The sequence below is a fragment of the Amphiura filiformis genome, chromosome 18 (assembly GCF_039555335.1).
Source record: "Amphiura filiformis chromosome 18, Afil_fr2py, whole genome shotgun sequence".
NCBI lineage: Eukaryota > Metazoa > Echinodermata > Ophiuroidea > Amphilepidida > Amphiuridae > Amphiura > Amphiura filiformis.
The window spans coordinates 32899343-32921451 of record NC_092645.1 but is presented as its reverse complement, the minus strand read 5'-3'; the positions used below and the strand labels follow the sequence as shown (position 1 = coordinate 32921451).

Here is a 22109-nt window from a genome sequence, read left to right as displayed (position 1 = left end):
CGCGGTTCCGTTGTCGGAGATCGCGAGAGAGAACTCTGGTGGTGGACCCATCAGCCCAATTTGACCCAGGGTGTCAGGTTTCCTGCACCCCGGTATGTCACGTAGTGACGCCCATAGCGTCAAAACGGGGCTGGGGGGTCCACATCCACGGAGACTCCGTCTCGGGCCTATGGGGGCCATAGAGACAGAGTTTCACATCAACCTCCCTCGCTTACGAGGAGGTGATCGTGGAATCACATACCGTTGTCCTGACGGATAACACAACCGTGGTAGCCTACCCCAACAGACAAGGGGACTCCGGGCCACTACGATTGAGCCTGCATGCACGACACCTGATAGGGTGGTGCAAGTTCAGGCAGATTACGATGAGAGCGATACACATCGCGGGCGTCACCAGCATCCTCGCGCACAATCTGTCACGAGGAAGGGTGTCGGGACCAGCAGAATGGTCCCTTGCTCCGCAGGTCGATCAGACGATCTTCAAGGGGATGTACCACCCCTCGAAAGATCTGTTCGCATCTCATGGCAATCATCCACTGCCGGTGTACTGCTCAAGGGTCGCGGACCCCAAGCATTCACCGTGGGCGCTCTGTCCATAGACTGGGGAGGATGACAGCTTATGCAGTCCCTCCGATCTCACTACTCATGAGGGTGGTGGCCAAGATCGGGTGGGAAGACTGCATTGTCATTCTGCTAGCGGCAAGGCCGCTGGCACTCCCAGTACCAGATCTACTCGGATGCCCGGAGCGGAGGTACCAGTCTATCACTAGAGCACCTGCAGTTAGCTGCATGGCCCTTACCAGGGAACACGCAGCGGAGGGATACTTTTCATCAGAAGCTGTTTTTCTCATCGCCGGGCTAGACGGAAGTCTACCCTCCGTGCGTATAGCCAGAGTCTGGCTCCATACTACGCTTGGTGCAATGAGACAAATAGCTCTCCCGCTAGAACCTCTGTGCTGCTAGTTCCGGAGTTTCTGACAGAAAAGTTCCAAGCAAGACTTCAGCGGGCCACTGGGGCCAGCTATAAGTCAGCTGTCCTCTCCATTCACCGAGGTTTCGAGGCGAATCGACTATCATAGCCGATGGTTACCTTATTAGTCTACGCCTCGACGGTATGTTCAACGAGTGTCTACCAAAAGGAAAGTGATCCTCCTAAGGGATCCCAACACAGTCTTAGATTACTTTAAGGGTCACCTTTTGACCTTCCGTCAAAAGCGGCGCTTAAATCGTAACTCTCAAGATGGCTTTCGGTTTGGCGTTGGCTTCGGGACGGCGGTGCTGAGTTGCACACGGTCTCGAGGTTAGCTTCCGTGTTCACAAACACTGGAGCGACACTGTTTCGGCGCTCTGTTCTCGTGACTACGTACGGGCGCGGTGCATACCGACATTCGTCCCTCTCCACTCCCCAGGGTTGGGCAAGGTTCGGCTGAAGCCAAAGATAGGCTGGGGTGTCCGATAAGGCGCTGCAGCACTATTTCTTCGAACACAAGCCTTGCGAGGACTCACAACCGCATTCATCACCCTTACAGAGCCTTTCGGTCCAGCCGCTGTCGCAATGGCTGGTCCAGGTGTTGGTGGGGTCCGGGGATCGCGAAGGTTTCGCGTCCCACGACCCACTCGACCTGAGCTATCTCATCATCTTGGGTATACCGTTCGGTTGTCCCTTGAGGAGATCTAGTGGGCGGTGTCCCGGAAGCCACCTTCGCCCTTCTCTACGATACTTCCGTTTACGTTAGTAATCAGAGGCGGGGCGGGAGGTTTACCGGGACATTGTTCGGGCGATCATAATACGGTGGTGTACGGGTACCAGGTTTTCAGACTATACAGAATACTCAGCATGGTAAGAACCAGTGTCGCTATTCTTAACCACCAAACTTATTAAGTAAGGAGGTTTATGTCTGTGATCGCGTGGTCTTTTTGTTTCCCGACCGTTGGGGAAAATATTTTCTGACCTCGCGAAAACCATCGTTACCGCTCCCGATCCCTGATCAGATGCTGACCAATCTTGTACCTCCATCCGTCGGTTACTTGCTAGATCGATCTTTCAGATGTTGATGCAAGAAGTATCTTAATCAACGCCGGAAGCGGTAAGATCGACGCGTACTGAGTCTAGTCCCAAACAGAAATGTTTGGTAGACTCATAACCGGTCGCGATCTTACCTTTCCGATGTTGATTATCCCGACCCCGCCACCCCTACAAGTTTGGTCCGAGTAGGGGATCCCAAGTCGGATAAGGGGCGATCATATGGTGTGGCGTCACCTTTTGGGTGAGTCCACCGGGGATCGGTTTTTTTGTTATTTATTCATTTATGTGGGACAAAATGACTATTGGTTTTTCCGCATCTCGGGATCGATGACAAAAGTATCTTAATCAACATCGGAAAGGTAAGATCGCACCGGTTATGAGTCTACCAAACATTTCTGTTTGGGACTAATTTTTATTTTGCCTATCCTCTACCGTGTGATAGGCGACAGGCAGGTCCAATATTTTGAGTAGTGGATGCGGCGCGGCGGTATCCACTATGATAAAAATATTGGACCTGCCTGTCGTCTATCATAGGTAGAGGATAGGCAAAATAAAAATTCCTATCGTTTATTCTCATTCTTAGTCAGTTAAATATTATTTTAAAAACTGTAAACAATTTTTTTAAAGCAAAAACTAAGTTACCGTCATAAAAACTCCCTCATTATAAAATGAACGAAACTTGTTTACAACTTCACGTATTCTGTTGCGCGTATTGCTAAGCGCGTTAGCGTATTCCGCACTAGTCTCGCATCCAGCGCGTTACATACGCGCATCTCTACACGCGTGTTACGCATTATCAAGACGCATGATGGCGTGGGGTGCGTCTACGGCCTGATAGACGGCACCCGAAATCATGTGATTGTCCAATCAGAAATGTGTCTACGAACTAGCTAGGCCACTCCCACTGACTAAGAATATGGCTTTAAAGTAGTGAGTACTGGGGTGCACGGCACTATCACATCCCACCAAACTTAGACTAGTAATATCTTGCCTTATAACATAATTACACCTTCAAAATTATTTGTCATGTAGTTATATTATGTGTTTTATGTGATAAATCAATGACGATATCAAAATTTAGTTAATTTTGGCCAGCTGGTTAATGTGGCCTAGATTGGCGAAAATAAAATTTTCTTAAAATATACAGTACAGTGTATGTGAGGATTGTTTTTGTCGTCAGGTGAATAAGTCGGAATGAGATTCATTTTCAGCACTTTCCTGTTTACAGTGTTCTGCTTGCTGTGGCGCATTTGTGCAGGTAATACAGATCTTGCATAGTGCTCATTGGACTGTTACAGTTAAGATCCACACCCCCTAGGGAAGACATGACCTTAATCATCCACACAAGGGGTGTAGATTTCAATTGGGCTTACCTGAATGGGTGGCTTCATTTGAAATCTATGCCACTGTGTGTGGGAGATTAAGGTCATGTCTTCCATAGGGGGTGTATGGATTTCAACTGGAATAGCCCATTATCAGAGATTGCCAACTATTGTTTGATTTCGGTATAGTGCTCATTGGGCTATTCCAGTGAAGATTCGTACCCCCTATGGAAGACATGACCTTAATCGTCCACACAGGGGGTGTAGATCTCAAATGGGGTTACCTGAATGGATGACTCAATTTGAAATCTTTAAATGGCATGTCTTCCATACGGGGTATATGGATTTCAACAGGAACAGCCCATTATCAGAGATTGCCAACTATTGTTTGATTTCAGTATTTGCCCACAAAATTCAAGAGTGGTTGCTTGCATCATGCGTGACAATCTTACTTGGAGGTTTGCCTTCAACCAGTTCCTTTAGATTCAGGGTGAATCTAAACAAATAAAGTTACAGTTTCAAAACAAATAAGGAGGAAAGGAACTGTTTGAAATGGATACCTTGGCCCGGACGTAAATACTTTTATACTAGGATTAAAAATAAATGAGAGCAGTACTAAATATATTGAGGTTTGTAATGTGTAGTAGGCTAGAACGTCAGGAAATGACAACCATTACACTGCCCCCGCATTCCCCGCATGTACATATGCATGTGCTCCAGAGATGCAAACCCTCGCAGATTGTCAGAGAGGCTCCCTGAAATTGATACATTTTTTGTACATTTCTACAAACAAATTTGATAACCTCTCTGATTCAGGAAGGTTTTGTACACGTTAGGTTGCATGTAATTCTGCATACATCGCTAATTTATGTGCGAAACCTCCCTGATTGCTGAATCTTGTTGGCATCTCTGCATTGTTAAGGGGGGTACTACACCCCTGCCCAATTTTGTGCCTATTTTTGCAATTTTTCTCAAAAATTATAGTGCATTTGTGACGAGTAAGATATGTATATTATAGGGGCCTGCTGCACTACAACTGCTGCACTGAAAATTTTATTTCAAAACATACAGCAGTTGTGGGGTTACAGTCAAAAATGAGGGAAAACCAATATTTGATCAATAAATCAATAACTATTTGCCTTGAGTTGCTGAATTTTCAGTGCAGTAGTTGTAGTCCTTGCCCCTATAATAAACATATCTTACTTGTCACCAATGCACTATAATTTTTGAGAAAATTGCAAAAATAGGCACAGAATTGGCCAGGGGTGTAGTACCCCCTTAATGTTATAGATGATACTCTTTTATGCTATGGCCATAATCATAAAAAATTACAGCACAGATACATGTAGCTACAGATATTTTATTGATGCACGTAATCATGATAATGGTATCAATGTCGTATCTGTTTAGTAATCCGGATCCCACCACCTGCCACATACATCCTGCCAGTGTGAATTGTTTCATTTGAAGCCCAGTATAGTCCAATAAGAATATATGGCAGATTCGTTTTCTCTTTTTGATACCATGTATACTATACATGGATATTTTAAATACACTAATTCAGTTGTGTAGCATCATAGGGGCATGGGGGAACATGCCTCTCTTAAAATTTGACATGTTCCTATAAAATTACCAGTAAAAAAATGGCTGAAAAAAATTAGACTCTGCCTCCCCACCAGATGACTCAAGGTCATTGGAAACCAAAGAAGACGAATCTCAAAATTCTGAGAACCAACCAACCCAGAGTTTTTCGGAACTAGAGATAGATGCCGTTGATGGCGTCTGGTCAGATGAAGGGGGCTATACCCGGCTACCTGTACATGTATAGACCCGTGACACAGACGTCACAGGTCTATTAGATCTGTCGATTAAATGCACTTTTTTGGCCCAGATCTATGCTGTTTTGTATATTTATCAGTGTTTCCAACCCTTTTGAAACCATTCTAAGGCATTCCATGCGCTACAATGTCAAAATTGTGGCTACATCATAGATATCTCGGGCATCTCGGAGCATTACCTGGTTTTTCCATATGAAAGTAATGGATGCATTTTCTAGAAATTAGGAAATGCTTTGAGCATGTTTTAAACAGATTAATTGAGTAGGGTAAAATACACTGATCAATATGCCTTTTGTTTGGAGCAAATCGGACATACGGTTTCCATAATACATCAATTTATATGTTCTTTGTATCCTATTGTTTTTGTCAATAATCAATATAGAATGAGCTAAAAGGACTGCTAAGGCTCATAAAATATGTAATTTTTGCCAATATTTTGCTAAAAATCAATGCATAAATGTTCAGGGTACTTCTTTTGCATACTTTTGCCCTGAAACTTGGTCAAAGTGTTTCTAATATGTTCTAATGTTTTATATGGCTCTGGTTTTTTTAACATGTATCAAAAGTGTGAACTGAGAGGGTAAAAATGAAATTGACAGAAGACACTTAAAATATGTCATTTCTCAAAGCAGATGACTTGAATTTTATGAAAATACAAAACTTGGAGCTTAATTCTGTTCATTTGGTCTGTAAACTTTGAAAACCCTTCGGCCAAATGAGATTTTTTCATAAAAATCAACTTGTTGCCAAAGCTAGATATTGCTTACTGTAATGCCCATTAGTTACCAAATTAGTTGTCATAGGAAAATAATGAGTCCAAGTTAATATTGACCAAATATGGCCATTCTGCGATCACTTTTAGGTAACTTTTCAGGCATATGAAACTGAAAAATGGGCAAAATAGCAGGTTTGGTGGTCAAAAATATGCTCTAAATTTAATTAATTTCATCCACATAATTGCTAATCCATATGTGAACAAGGTAATGATAACCAAGTACTGACATATCAAAATAAGTTTGATAATGCCTTTATAGTAAAAATGTAACTCTAGATACTTGTGGGTTTCGGATGTTACATTATTTTGTTAACATGCATTATTTGCAGTTATCTGGCCCTATTTTTAAGCCCATATTAGTTCAAAAATGTAAATGATAATCACTGTCAGATGATTAAACCTATCACTTGAAAATCTAATCATCATTAAATGATATTTTCATCTTACTGAAGAAATTTTTTAATTTAGATGTATACAATGTACTGATATGGCATTTATTCATATACATTGTTACCCACATCCTTATTGTAAATGTGCACTGGACATCATAATAACCCAAATTAATTAGCTCCCTGAAGCATTAAGTTGATAATACAAAGGGCTACACCTTTCTTACAATCATAATCAGGCTTTCTTTTACGTCTTCCCAACTTAAGATGTTTCGGATGTTACATTACGTTAACATGCAATTGCAATCTAATTGAACTTATTGAGGGAAACATTTGGGACATTTTATTATTTTAGCATAATATCAATCACTTTGAATCAGAAAACCTGTTGAAATTATTCAAATGATTCAAAATATGTACAAATACGTGTATAATTAAAGGCAGTGATTCGGATGTTACATGATGTTAACATTTTTAAAAAGTTTGATGGTTGGAAGTTGAATTAGCAAACATGAGATCATTGCATATACAACAGGTATGTTGCCATGATGGACACTCAGAAATTTTTTAATGCAAGGCACAATCATTTATCATTTGCACACATATAAAATATGCAAAAACTGATCGTATTAAAACAGCTCTTAAGTCTGTGTTAACAAATAATTCCCATGAAACTTGTTCTGTTTTAAGAGTATTTTTCTTAGTGGTTAATTTGTTTCCATTGATAATTTATTGTTTTATCGGACATAATGAAGCTGTATGAAGCATAGTAAGTATTTCTCCTGCTTCGTTTCTGGTGTATGTGCATAGTGATTCCAATATAGGCCTAACACATGTACATACTTGTATATATTTTATGTTAAAATGATCACTTTTTTATGAAAATGCAGCTTTTTTCAATTTTGAAATAAATGATTATGACAAAATTGCTACTTAATTATTTTCAATAAGTTTTAGATATCATCTAATGCTAAAATATTATAAATTTATTGAAATTACAACTTCATTTTGGACTTGTTAACAAAAAATGGGTAACATCCGAAACACATTTTAAATCAAAGTATTTTGCTAGTGTAATGGAGAATTATTCAGTGTAAGTTGCTTTTCAAATTTAAAATAAATTTCTTAGGACATGTGTATATGTCAGTAATGAAATTAATTTGAAAGGAGTGAACCAAATTAATTATGTTGCTTTTTATCTTATGTGTTATGCATAGAGACAATAGATATTGCAGAGCTAACAACTTGTAATTTTTTCCACTAGCAAGGTTTACAAAGGTGAAATGGAGTCAGTAATATTAGGCAAATGAGGATGTACATCATATTTACTAGAAATTCACATTCATTTAAGTGTATATTCTAAAATCTTCTTACAATGCCCTGTTATTGGCCTCACTTTCCGTTAACATTTTGCCTTGTAACATCCGAAACAAACTTGACATGTTAACGGTTTGCACACTCAAAGAACAAACCTGGGTGTGGTAAAAAATATTTCTACTATGGCCTTCCCATGATTTCCAATCCATTTGACCTTTTTATTTCCCCTCTAATTAAATTTCTTCAACAAAATGTCACTATTTCTGTCTCGGATGTTACATTTGATTCGGATGTTACCATTGTTAACGGAAATGTTGTGTGGCCAACATTTTACATAAAGTCAAGAGGAAGTGAAATCATTTTTCATTTAGATACTTGTTGTCATGTCTACTTCAACTTAATAATGAAAATTCAAAGCTAGTATTGTTCTTCACATAATTATAAGACAATATGTATTCTTTTCGGATGTTACAAAACTGTTAACGGAAAATGAGACCCATTTAAGTAATGCTTCACCATAATTTGAAAACATTCAACCGATACAAAATTTGCACTTGCAATTATTTATATTGCCCTGAGGCAAACATTTAAAGTATTTGTGTATGTTTTACATGATAAAACAATCACTTAGACCATGTTAAAAATAGAGCAAGATTGTTAACGGAAAATGTAACGTCCGAAACATAATTTTCCAAGTGCTCAAAATTTTTTCATGCTAGAAATTATTTAGGTAAATCTTGGATTTCTTGGATCTTGTAATAACATGTGTTCATAAAATATTGAACAGAATACTCAGAGCTGATCTGGTTTTCTTTTGTAAACAAAACAAATTAGTCACTTTTGTTAGGTTGACAAATTTCCGTTAACAATTGGACATTTGGTCTTGTCACAAGTAAAGAAAGAAAACTGGGACAAATTTTGTTAAGCTATGGGAGATTAGCCTAGGTCTACACTACATAAAAATATAAAAAGTTATCCGGAAATAGGTCATGTGTTTCTGCTGGGGTCTCCCAAAGTGTCATTTAGCCTTTTGATACATGTTAAAAAAAACAGAGCCATATAGTGAAGCCGCCCTCTAATTTGCATATTTGCATAATTAATGAGCTAATTTGCATAAATGCTAATTAATGATGCAAATATGCAAATTAGGGGGCGGCTTCATTTTATAATGCATTAGAACACATTAGGAACACTTTGACCAAGTTTCAGGGCAAAAGTATGCAAAATAAAAGTACTCTGAACATTTATGCATGGATTTTTAGCAAAATATTGACAAAAATTATACGTTAATGAGCTTCTCCAGTCATTTTAGCTCATTAACTATATTGATTATTGATAAAAACAATAAGATTAACTATATTGATTATTGATAAAAACAATAAGATATAAAGAAAATATAAATTGATATATTTGGAAAACCGTATGTCCGATCTGCTTCAAACAAAAGGCATATTGATAGGTGTGCTTTGCTCTACTCAATTAATCTGTTTAAAACATGTTTAGAGCACTTTTATAATGCCTCCAATACCACCTTAAGGTGTTCCATCAAAGCTTTCGTCGTGTGCTGCCACCTAGCGATGGTTCCAGGAACGTTGCATCCAGTAGAGTGATTTTTACTTGTGTTATAATGTCATTGCTAATTCATGCATCAAATTAATTAGCAATTAGCCCTTTTGTGTATAAGGAGCATAGTGTAAAGGAAGCTAAAAGTTAGAGAATAATGCATTGATAAGGGACCGTTCACAAACACTTGTTAGAGGGGGCCTGATGCAAAAAGGGGGGGGGGCCTGAAATTTTGTGACCCTCCTAAGGGGGGCCCTGAAAAAATTGACCACAAATTTTCCTGGGAAAATTGAGTTTATATGCTTTTCTATGGAGTTGACCCATAATTTTCATGTCAAAAAGGGGGTGTGGGCCTGAAATTGTTGAGATAGATCTGTAAAGGGGGGGGGCCCAAAAAATTTTTGAGATGAAATTATTTTGCATCAGGCCCCCCTTACAAGTGTTTGTGAACGGTCCCTAATGATAAAAACATGCAGAACCAGGGGGGGGCGGCCAAGATTGGCTGAATTTTGACGTTGTCATTGGTTTTACACGTAAACACAAAAATGTCTCAAATTATTCCAAAACTGTACGTATGTTATAAAAGCACTATTTTATCAGTCTAAATCCGTTGAGGTTCGCCAGTGAACCTCATTGTAAGTACTGTTTTTTGAATGTTTTGTATGAATAACGCACGGTATGTTTATGATATATACCTAAAATTTCCCCCATTGTGTATCACGGTTCGCTTGGTCTAATGGTAACGGGTTTCGCCTGCGGTGCATATAGGTCCCGAGATCGAGTCCCGCTCACTCCCGGCTATAATTTTTTTTTTTTCACATTTATTTTGAATCCAAAAATATTTATTTTTATGTGAAAATTTATACATTCACTGAGAAATATATTTTGTGCATTTTTTTTCTGTAACGGGCCAATAGAGCTAAAAACACAACTCAGCACGGGGCGTCCAATGTCCAGGCAGTGTTGCCGTCATATTGTCTGTTTTGTTTACGATATTGGCTGTTGCCACAGTGAATAATGTAGTCCACCATCGTCTGTGCAGAACAGTTCAAAACCCAATAATTGGTTGTGTGAATATTTCCACTGGTATTAGTAAAATTTCTCTCAAGATGAGGATGAAAGGTTATGGATCCATCTTGTAATAATTCCTTATCGGCAGTCTTTATTAGATGCTTCTCTGATGTAGTCATGTTGTGTCCATTTGATGGAGAACAGATTGCAAGTTCCTGTGGCGTAGCCAGGTTTTCGGAAGGGGGGAGGGGATTGTGTGAATATGTCCACTGGTATTTAATAGTAATTCTCTCAAGATGGGGATGAAAGGTCATGAATTCATTTGTAATTTGTAATTAATCGGCAGTCTAATTTATTCGATACTTCTCTGATGTAATCATGTTGTGTCCATTTGACGGAGAACAGATTACAAGTTCCAAGTACAACATGTCCTAGCTTTCAATGTTGAATACTGTATTGTTTGGAATAAATGCCCTGGTGCGTTCGTTTTTCCGTAAGGGGGCGTATAGAAGTGAATTTTCAATGAAAAAACTTGTGAAATACGACTTTCAGAACTAGTGAAATACGACTTCCGGTTTGAAATTCAACATGGCGGTGACCGGTGGCCATACAGGGACCACATTATCGGAAAATACTACAAAATTAGGTATTTTGTGCATTTTTATGCAAGAATGTGATATATTTATAGTTAACATTCTACTATATTTAATGTGGTGAATTGGATGGAAATACCGTATTTAGTCAAATAGTCGCCCCCCCTCAAATAAACGCCCCAGTTCCCCACCACTTTTTTCAACCAAGATGTTTCAAAAATTCTATGCTATCTTGTGTAGTAAGCTTACCAAGTTGCCCACATGGTCGCTAATAGCGTCACTTTTTGGCGAAAATCTGGATTGGAAACCCCGAAGTGAACCAGAAGTAGGTGTTTCTAGTTCATAGTTCGACATATTAGCATGAGTTTTAAGTTTACCTAAAAATATAATGATTTTAACAGGAATTATCGTTCTAAAATTGACCTTGACTAAACCCCCCCTTGGGAAAATGTAACACCCCAGGGCGTTTATTTGACGAAATACTGATAGTTAGGGAATATGGACCCAGTATAAAGAAGAAATAAACAAACAAACAAACAACAAACAAGTTAGAATAGGATTTGTCCATGCATTTTTGCAATCGATGACATGCCAGTTTTAAGCTTACTTGAGATGCTTGCATGTTATGTGAACTTAATCAACTTATGTCATGGAAATTTCTGCAAAAAGATGGGGGGGGGGGTTACAAGAGGGGGACATTTAATCCAAACAATACCATAAAATATTCTTTTATGGTATTGTTTGGATTAAATGAAAGTACCATTTCAAGTATTGCAAGATATTGCACGACTTTGAAACTTCCAAATTATTGATATGACTGAAAAGCTTGCAGCTTAAGCCTAGTCACAGCAACCTCTCTGGATACCAGGGTTTACAAATTTTAGTGCCGGGTAAAATTTATATGAAATGGTAAAAAAATTTGAAATTTTGATAAGAATTGCTAATTTTTATACTGATTATTTATTGATATTGAAACATTTGAGACTGGAATGCCGGGTATTTGGGCTCAATATTAACTTGAGTGCTGGGTGGAAATTAAGAGTGCCGGGCAGGGCCGCCCGCCACCACCCAGCGTAGCTACAACCCTGCTGGATACTAAAAGCAACAGAGCCTGAAAGTAGTGCTACTTTAAGCCCTGTGTTACATCTGCAATCAACCATCAAATCACACCAGTATTAGTAGGTCTAATTTAACTAATAGTGTCCCTCCCCCATGGAATTTATCAAGTGACAATGCGCCTATACCATGTGTACAGTTATATTCTGTAAAATGTCGAAATAAAATTACCATCTCAAATTTCTGGCATAGATTATGATGATTTTGCCTTCAGATGTGCTGTGTATTTTTTATTGAAATTATGTGTATAAATTCCAAATTTTAATACTTGCATATTCATCATCTTAATAAGTGCATCCCCATATTAAGTGAGTAGTGACTGACTTTAGCACCTGGGTGTTAGGTAAGGCCCTTTACAATTGATTCTTAGTTTCCTGTTTCCTGCCCGCGTCCAAAGTGGAGAATTGCAAAATATTTAATTATTTTATTTATATTTTGGATTTTCTCTTAACTTTTAATGAATCCCATTTCCTACTTTCAGACTTTGATCATATCAACTATAATGATGAACAAACAAAGAACATAAATGTACCATTACTTATGTATAAAATCAAACATAGTTGTAAAATAATTAAATGCATGTTCCTAGTCAAAAGCGGGTTGATGTAGGTTACGACAACTTGTTTTAAAATAAAGAAAATAATAGATAATTAATAATTAATAATTAAAAGTCGCCTCATCCCTTGTTTCCAACAATGAAACAGGAAACTAAGAATCAATTGTGAAGGGCCTAATGGTACATGTATAAAAGGACCGTCGATGTCAAAATTTGAAGAAAAAAAATCGATATATTGGCTACTCCCAAATTTTGTGATCTGAAAATTCCAAGTCACTAAAAGCTTGTAAAAATTAATACCTTCCACATTCATCTATACATGATAAGGCCAAAAAAACAAGTTGTTTGTTTGTCCTCCACCGCCCGCTCCTCAGATTCAGGCCTGACCAATATTTTTTTTAATTTATTTAAAAAAAAAAAAAAAAGGTAAAATTCAATTTTTTTTTCAGATTTGGAGCATCTCTGCATCTAGCTAGAGCTAAATACTAAGATCTTTCATGGTTGAAAATAAAAAAGCCCCCCAAAAACATTTTGTTTCTTCAATATGCAAAGTTATAACTTGTGTTCATGTCATTGTCTATTATTTTTAGTGACTTCAAAATACATTGAATTTGAAATCATTAAAAGACTATGAAATTATAACTTTAACTGCATATTAAAGAAACAAAATGGTTTTTTCTTAAATTCATCATGAATGATTGTAGCATTTAGCTCTAGCTAGGTCCAGGAATACGCCAAATCCAAAAAAAAAATCAAAAAAAAAAAAAAATCCGCCCGCCCGCACGTCCTCTTTCAAAGCTGTGTAGGACAAACAAACAATTTTTTTTTTTTGGCCTAATAGTTCAATCATCCCTCAGTTTTTTCATTCTTTGCTGGCATGGAAAGCCTTTCTCCTTGGTACCCCAGTGGTACGATATCATGACCTAGGACAATTGCTCATTTTCAGTCATTTTTTCACAATTTCTTGATCTTTTTTTAAAATTATTATTGGCAACTTAAATATATTGATTTTCTTCAGAAAATTATGTCAACGAGGTCGGTATTATTGGATAGTTGATTTATTGATTATCAATATATCGACGGTCATTACATGTATGTTCGACCATAATCATGTCCATATTTTAGTAAATTGTGACATGATCAAGGGAAATGAGTCGGATGTTGCTAATATTGATTTTGAGATATTGGCAAAGAAAGTGTTAAAATTCTTTTGTTTTATATTGTTTTTAGCGATTGATAAATTGACTTATTTTCACAAAGAAAAATCGTATCAACATGGGGTTTTCAGTTTCTGAAAGCTCTAAATGTCCTCTTTAGAAACGTGTGTAAAACTCATTTTCGACCAGGGCCGACATGTGACTCATTTCCCTTGGATCATGTCACAATTTGTTTTTGTTTAATTTTGATCGATGAGAAAATAACCTGGTGAGTGTAGTTGAATGTTTGAATCTTTCTACTTCTTGTTTACTACCTGCACGTATGAACTGACATTTAAGATATTAAAATACAAAACTGATTAACTGAATGAGAAAGTATATGTCTTTCCTGTTACCCTCAATATTTTTGAAATAAATCTTTTTTAGTTTGCAACTTACAAAATAGCTTAAAATGAAAATGATTATTCATGATTGTGTAGTGCCATGTATGGCTACAGTTTGTATGCACTGAGGCCTCTTCCTGTAATTGTAGGATTTCAGGATTTTCCCGGCTGTATTTTGAGTGATTTCAAGAGCCCTAGTAATACCAGCTTATAGGAGTATATCTCAAGGCATGCTCATCGGATTGAACCTTCAAATGTAGAAATGTTACGTAGAAATGAAATTCTAAGTCACTCAGAGCTCTGAGTTCACATGATGGTTTTGCCAGTGTTAGAAACCTTTGAGCCCCATCCCCTTAACCCTAACCCAACTAGGACTCACTAAAGCTCACTATTAAAACCACTCTGCGTGCATGCATTCCACGGGACTTGATGACGCATCAGACCAAGTCATATATACCCAGGGAATCGTTGGCGGGTCAACGTCACCTGTGTAGCTACATGCTGGGGATCTTCTGCGTGGCATGCGAGGGGTCCGAGGTTCGAATCCCGGGGTGCCAAGTGACTTTCTTCTTCATCTTCTCTCCTTTTTCGTTCCTTCTTTCCCTTCCGATAGCCAAAAAACCACGGGTAGGGTTAGGGTTAAAGCGACTAACATGTATGATTATTCAGTGAACCACTGAATGAAACCCTCAAATGTGTCGGCAAATGTGTCTGTACGACACACAGTGTCCGAATTAAGAAAATAAAAGGGGGTGTCCCACGGAGATCTAGGTTGTAATTTGTGGTTGTCCACCAAAGTTTTTGGTTGTCTGTAAGCTGCCATAGTCTGAAACAACTACATGTGACCAATAAAGTGGAGTGAGTGTAGTCAAGTTATGAACAATTACTCTTAAATATTTAACAATTCATCAGTTGTGTCAGGTTTGAGCAAACTAACATGCTGAAAAAGTGACTTTTGGCTGTAGATCTTTGGTTGTCCGCCGGACAACTAGAGCATTATTTTTGGTAGTCCGGTGCATGTTTTGGTTGTCCCGGGCGTAAAGACAACCAAAATTTCGAACACCGACGACACAAACCTTTGTGTTCTTGGAGTGTGCTTGGAGGTCTGAATAAATCCCGAAATATCTTGAGGTGGATCAATTCTCAAGTTTTGCTTGGGATTGTTAAACCTCTTCACTCCACACAGGCTAAACCCCTGACTGAACCATCAAGGGGTATGATCCTACTACCTTTGAGTGTGTTCTCCCATGTGACATGGCTTCATACATTGGCATGCAAGGGATCTGAGGTTCGAATTCTGGGGTAGCAAGTGACTGCTTTGTTCATCTTCTCTCCTTTTTTGTTTCTTCTTTCCCTTCCGGTAGCCTTGAATAATACTATAAGTTGGGTTAGGGTTAAAAATGATAGCACAGTTTTACAACATCTTAAAGGTCTTTTGTGTGTGACTCTTCTACCTCCATTACCTTCATTACTAGATTTAGGTGATTTAATTCAATCTCAAGAAAGGCCCTAGAGAAGATATCTTACACTTCCCACAATGCATTTCTTCAATTTCAATTTTCTGTACTGATTTGCTACCAAGTGCAACATGGGTCAATTCTGTCGGTCCGTGTCACGTCACTTCCGGTTGATGATGTTCAAGTGAAAACAAGTCCATGATTCGATTTTTGTTGATGATTTTTGTCATTGGTGTAATGTAAATTTCGATCGCAAATAGTCAGTGGAATCAAACAACCGTTTCTAAGTCTTCAGAGTGAAAGAAACTTACTTGATTTACCGTTTATATACTGACAAACTTAAAATTAAATTCCATGGTCGAGTGTCGTTTTTTTTTTTTTTGAATGTCACTCCAGCAACATCGCTATGTAGCCTCCTTCACAGCCGGTTTCTGTTGTACACAACAAACCGTGAGCCACATGCAGCTTGGGCCCGAGACTAGAGATAGCCCGGATGTCCGACCGACAGAATAGTGACAAAAATTGTCGATATTATGAACAGAGCACATCAATATGTGTATATTTCTTGATTATATGTCTATTCTCAACATGTAAACAAAGGGACCCTGTACAAAAGTAATAAAAGAGTGTCATGTCATGTAAATGAGGTGATGCGTAATATTGCAAAGGATTCTGGGAAGGGTAAGATATCTTCTCTGTAAAGGCCCATGGTTAGCATTATGTCATCATGTAGCAATCAAAATAGTTTGATTTTGAGAGGAAATGTGACAATCCAGGGTATAATGCACTACTAGGATGCAAAACATGCTCATCTGCCAGTACACAGTTCTCTGACCCCAATGTGTTTGTACATGACCTCTGACTGTGCTGGGTACAAAAACTCATACCCGTAACTTAGGGTTAAGTGTGGAGCTGTGATTTTTAAATGGGGTGGATGAACTATACCTTTGGAAGTGGTGCCATATTAGTGAGGAATCAATTGTGGCATAATTCTTGTATAAAATTGATTTCTTTTGATGTACACTATATTAGTACCTCTTGTGCCTGTAGACAAGACTTCCTGTATGTATATGTATGAGCCTGAAGGATAATGCAATATAATCCACAGTATTGTAACGCACTGTATAAGATTTTGCATGAAAATATTCAATGCATTGAATATTACATATCATAGAAAGCATGATAGTAAGTCGTTGAGAACATGATTTTTTTGATGATGTCCCATTCTCCATCTCTACCCTATTCCCCCTCTCACACTCTCTCTATTTCATTCCCACTCTCTAAATCCTCGAATTAAATGTCAAAAAGAATTAGGGCTTTTTTTCTTTCATAAAAATAATTATGATATAGATGTCATCTTCAAGTATCTAGTCGGATTATTTTGGATAGAAAATACCTGCTATAGTAATAGTAAATAGACATTGTATACATGAGCTTTAATATTTCCGATGGCAATAATCTGCCACATTGTAAACAGTAATAGAAATCAGATGTTGTAGACAGGCCTCAGAGTGATGCATAGGGGCAAGTGGACATCAATAATATTATTGTCTCGGAAGAATACATCACTACGTACGTCGTACCAGTACATCTAGTATCTTTTTTTAGTTTTGTATTATGTATTTCCCTCATTTTGTGGCCAAATTTGTTCAGCAATTTATTTAGGAAATCTCAAATGCTAACCAAATTGTTTTAAATTTACCAAGTATGTAACCCTCTTAAAGGGGTATTGCGTGATTTGAGCATCCTCTTTGGAGGATATGGTTCAGTTTTTATCCACGAAAAAAGCTAATTTCCAAAATTTCAGGTGATTTGGACATTGAATTTGTGTGTTACGCATAATTGTGTGTTACATACTGCACCCTACTGGCAACTGTGATTTGGCAGCTTGAAAATACAAATTGGACAATATCTTTGTCAAACAACAAAACCTGCAAGAACGCTCCAACTTTTTTTGGAGTAAGTTGGGGGACGAGCCTGTGGTTCACAAAGTGCCCCTTTACTTAAAATTCAAGGAAACAATGGAGGCATAAATGAGTGGAATAAAACAAACATTGTGTTAGGTTTCAAGTGAGTTTTGCAGGCACTTTGAAAGGAGGAGACAGGTCCTAAAATTAAGTATGTTACGATGGCGAAACTGTTGAATTCCTTATAAAAATACACATAAGAAATAAAGGGTAATGTCACATACTTTACACCCAGATAATATGGCACTAATGTAAAAAACAAGCGAGCAGAATACGGTGAATATGGTAATGATAATTTTATTGACTTTTCCTTCATTTTTAACTTATTCATAAGAAAAGGTTTATTGCTTGTGTGGATATCTGATACATGTAGTGCTTTTAAAATTTGTCACTATTTAAACTAGGGCAGTACTTACTAGTACATGTGTAGAATGCAACGAAATTGGGATGGGATGTGGTTGAAATTGATACGTTCATCTGTAACTTAAAGATGAATTGAGTCTTTTACTACATGTGTAGAATGCAACAAAATTGGGATCGGATGTGTTTGGAATTGATTCGTTCATTTGTAACTTCGAGAATTGAGTCTTCCTTCAATGTGTCTTTGTTTTGGGGAATGAATATGATCCCAATTGTAAGACTACCCTGAAAGATTTCTGTGAAACAGTAAAATTTCTCCTGCACAGGTAATTAAAATGCAAATGAGGTCAGCAGCCCAGGGGCAGGAGTGTCGAATATAACCCTTCTCAGTCAGAATAACCATTTAAAGCCATAAATGTGCGATCTTATAATATGAAATTGGTTAATTTTTTTCAAACCTGATTTTTTTGCATATATTTGTAATGTTTACACATGTCCCTTGCACGTAAAAGGAATCAGCCAAATTTGTTGTCTTTGTAGGTCAACAGAGCAAAGTTTGACATATATTATCATAATTTTAAAAATTGTGTGTTAAATGGCCAAAATAACCAGTGGGGTTTCTTTCATTTTACCTTGTTATTTCAACTTAAAATGGACAGCAACCCTTCCCGGCAGTTATTACTATTATTATTTCAACATTTTGAATAAAGAATGAAAAAATTAAAATTTGACAGAAATCGTACATTAAGGCTTTAAGACCATGCAAATCATGGGTATCATCATCTACATGTAGATATTGAGATGCTTATGGATCACTTCTTGGAGCAGACATACATGTAGGCAAGCAATTTTTGCAGAATATCACTGCATGCCCCATTTCTAAATACTGGGATTTTGAACTAGATATAAATATATTAATACTGAGCTTAAATGATTTTGATGGGACCTGTTTAGCTCAGACATGTCTGGGAATTTAAATTAGTAATTTGCAATTTCAAATAGCACCATCAGTCAAGCTCAAGTTCTACTCTGAAATGGCTAAATAGTTCCAATGTCTGTCTATTACGTACAAGGATCTCGAGCACACGGCCAATGAGGGAAACAATCCCAGTAATCAGTCCGAACATAAATAGTGCAAAACGCATGCACTGATGGCATTGTCTGTGCAGGTACATACATGTGTATTATTGATACACAGTTATAATTGTAGATTGAACATTGTAGATTTACCATTAATAGCTACATGTAGCTATAAATGGTAAATCTACAATGGTCTTAGTGCCTCTCATTTTCACCAAAACTACGGGTCCAAAATGTGACCCTGAAAACATAAACCAGACCTTTGTGCCTTCTGGGTTCCAGGTTGCCATACATGTATAGTGGGCTTTGGCAAGATTGAAAACATATACCGTATTTCGTCAAATAAACGCCCCGGGGCGTTACATTTTCCCAAGGGGGCGTTTATTCAAGGTCAATTTTAGAACGATAATTCCTGTTAAAATCATTAGGTAAACTTAAAACTCACGCTTAAATGACAAACTATGAACTAGAAACACTGACTTCTGGTTCACTTCCGGGTTTCCAATCCAGATTTTCGCCAATTATTGACGCTATTATCGACCATGTGGGCAACTTAATAAGCTTACTACACAAGATAGCATGGAAATATCGGCATCTTTGAAACATCTTGGTTGAAAAAAGTGGTGGGGCGTTTATTTGAGGGGGCGACTATTTGACGAAATACGGTAGAAACATTTTATTACAGTTTATAGGGAGAGCATGGCTCCATGGTTAGAATACTCGCTTCTGGTGCAAGAGGTACTGGGTTTGATTCTCGACAGTGGAAAACTTGCTAAGTATTGACTTCAGCAGTAACAACACCAAAGTGCATAAAATATCAAATCCTCACTGGTGGTGTTGATCTCAATCAAGCAAATGTGTGGGGACAAAGTTCTGGAACTATATGATATATGTATGCATATTTATGCAATGATGTACATATATGCTGGGATCAAAAACTCATACTTCACACTATGAGGTCAGTGTGTGAGCAATGTCTAGTGAATGGAGGTTACTGAACTTTGCCATTGATTTTTGAAGTGAGACCATTTTGAGTTATATAAGGACAGTGAACATCAGCATATGTGACATTCAATAAATCACTCCTCTATTATGTTTTTAATTTTTGTTTTATAGACAGAGTTGTGCTCAAGAGGGTCACCCAAGCGGGTATTTAATTTCTTCCGGAGAGGTATGTGATTTCGGAAACTTAGAATTTACACATTTCACAATCATAATCATAAACTTGTCTTGTCCTATTTTGTCTGTAATTTCATCCTCTAACACACACACACACACACTTTAATTTGGACAATCACTCTAACCTTAAAACTAATAAACCTTCAGGTGATGCATGCCCTTAACATTTATTCTAAGACTTTGAAATTGAGATTGTAGTGGATTTACCATAGTGTTCACAAGGCAAGTCTGAATCGGCTCTCTTTGAGTCCAATTTCGAAACGATCTTCACATGAATTTCTTTGAACTCATCATTTTGATCATGTGTTGCTTTTCATACTGCTGATGTGAAGGTAATGTTTGAAATATGCATATCGACTGTTGATGCCAGAAGTGAGTTAGTGTAGTGGCTGCACTGCAGGGGTCTCATTTAAAGAGTTTGCGCGTCCAGGGACTCCTTATTTTTTGATTTTGCCCATTTTGGACTCCTTAAATCTCAAGTTGAAAGTGACCAAAGGGTCCGATAAAAACTGCATGGACTCCTTAATTTCATGATGCACGGAGGCATAAATCATCAATTAAAAATAAAAAAATAAAAGATCAGTAAATCTTTTGAATCACCATAGTTCAACAACACTAATAATTTCACTGGAATATTTGACAAGTTCTGAAGTTTAGAATTTCGGACAGATGGACTCCTTAAATTCTCATCGGACCCCTTAAATGTTGGTTTTGCACATACCAAAGGGTCCAGAAAAATTAAATTGGACCCCTTGATTTTTTGTGCTCGCGCTACCTCTGCTGCACTGTGAACATTTGGCGATTTCCCGGCCCCAGTCATTGTACTCACCTACACATGACAGCTACACATGGCAGCTATTGTTCTTTTACCCACTTCTGGCAGTGAGTAGTCGATATGTCTAGAGTTTGTGTTCGTATTGTGATCAAAATATGTAAATCCTGGGTTTGTTTTCCGGAAGTCAATTTGATCAAAATTCCTTCCCAATACGATATACAATATGCATATTGCAGTAACACTAACAATGGAGATGTTTTAACCCTTGAGCTATGTACGGTATCTATTGTTATGCAATATGCCTGTTACCTTATGGGATGGAAGATAAACCCACGATCCATGTATTGCGTTCAAGTTCAACACAGCTTCAATGCCTCAAAAGAAATTCTGTTGTACGTGCAAATAATAGCATACAAAAAAAAAATTGTGTGCATATGTATGTTACGCTGGAATGATGCACAATGTTGCACAGAGCATACCATATTCATTCCATTAATCACCCAGGGCACTTTAAAGTCATTTTGGGTGGGCGCTTATTTTTTACATTGTTTAGGCCTATAATATGTAAAAAAGGCCCAATATATTCAACCATCATTATCATCATCAGTGTGTCATATGTTTCAGACCATGATCCAGATTTGTATGGGCAGTTAATATCACAGTTTGTTTGTTATGTGGGCGGGCTCTTATAGGGGCATGGGCGCTTAATGGAAGAGATACGGTACAGTTAGAGTTTAGCCTTGATTAACAACTGACTGTGGACACAGACCATATATAATATACATGTATGTCGATGGTATAGACCACTTGACATGTGACGTCATTGCCTGGCAGTATGGACACAAATTATGGCAATTTCTATTGTTCTTTTCCCTGCAGTGTGCATACGCATCGTAATTTGCTCAGGGCATGTGCATTTTAAATCGCCCCTCACATTTCATATAGTACAAGAAAGCCATTGAACAGTGTAACGGTTCATTCAAGCATATTGATAGACCAGTCCCTCGCCATTGTTGATAAACAATGATGTCAAGTGGTCTATACTTAGGGGTTCCCAATCATTTTCAACATAGAGAACAGTATTTTGTCATTTTGACATGGCAAACTAGCGACATCAGTGGGCGGACACTGTCATAGATGTAATTTACTTGACCATTCAATTGTTGGGTAGTTTTGCGGACCCACTTATTGAATTTGCAGTCTCATTTGATGTCGCTATGAGACCCCTACCCTATGCATTTTCAC

At 37.8% G+C, this 22109-nt stretch overlaps 1 protein-coding gene across 2 annotated transcripts in view; it reads left to right on the top strand.

Moving 5' to 3' along the window:
• Positions 1-22109, top strand: part of LOC140140134 (acyl-protein thioesterase 1-like) — a 109157-nt gene that overhangs the window by 16191 nt on the left and 70857 nt on the right. Inside the window, exon 2 of one of the 2 annotated variants that reach the window (XM_072161974.1) lies at positions 20027-20081. The exons of the other annotated variant lie outside the window; for it this stretch is intronic. The gene's annotated coding sequence lies outside the window, so the exon portion shown is untranslated. The remainder of the gene's footprint in view (positions 1-20026; positions 20082-22109) is intronic. 2 annotated transcript variants of the gene reach the window in all.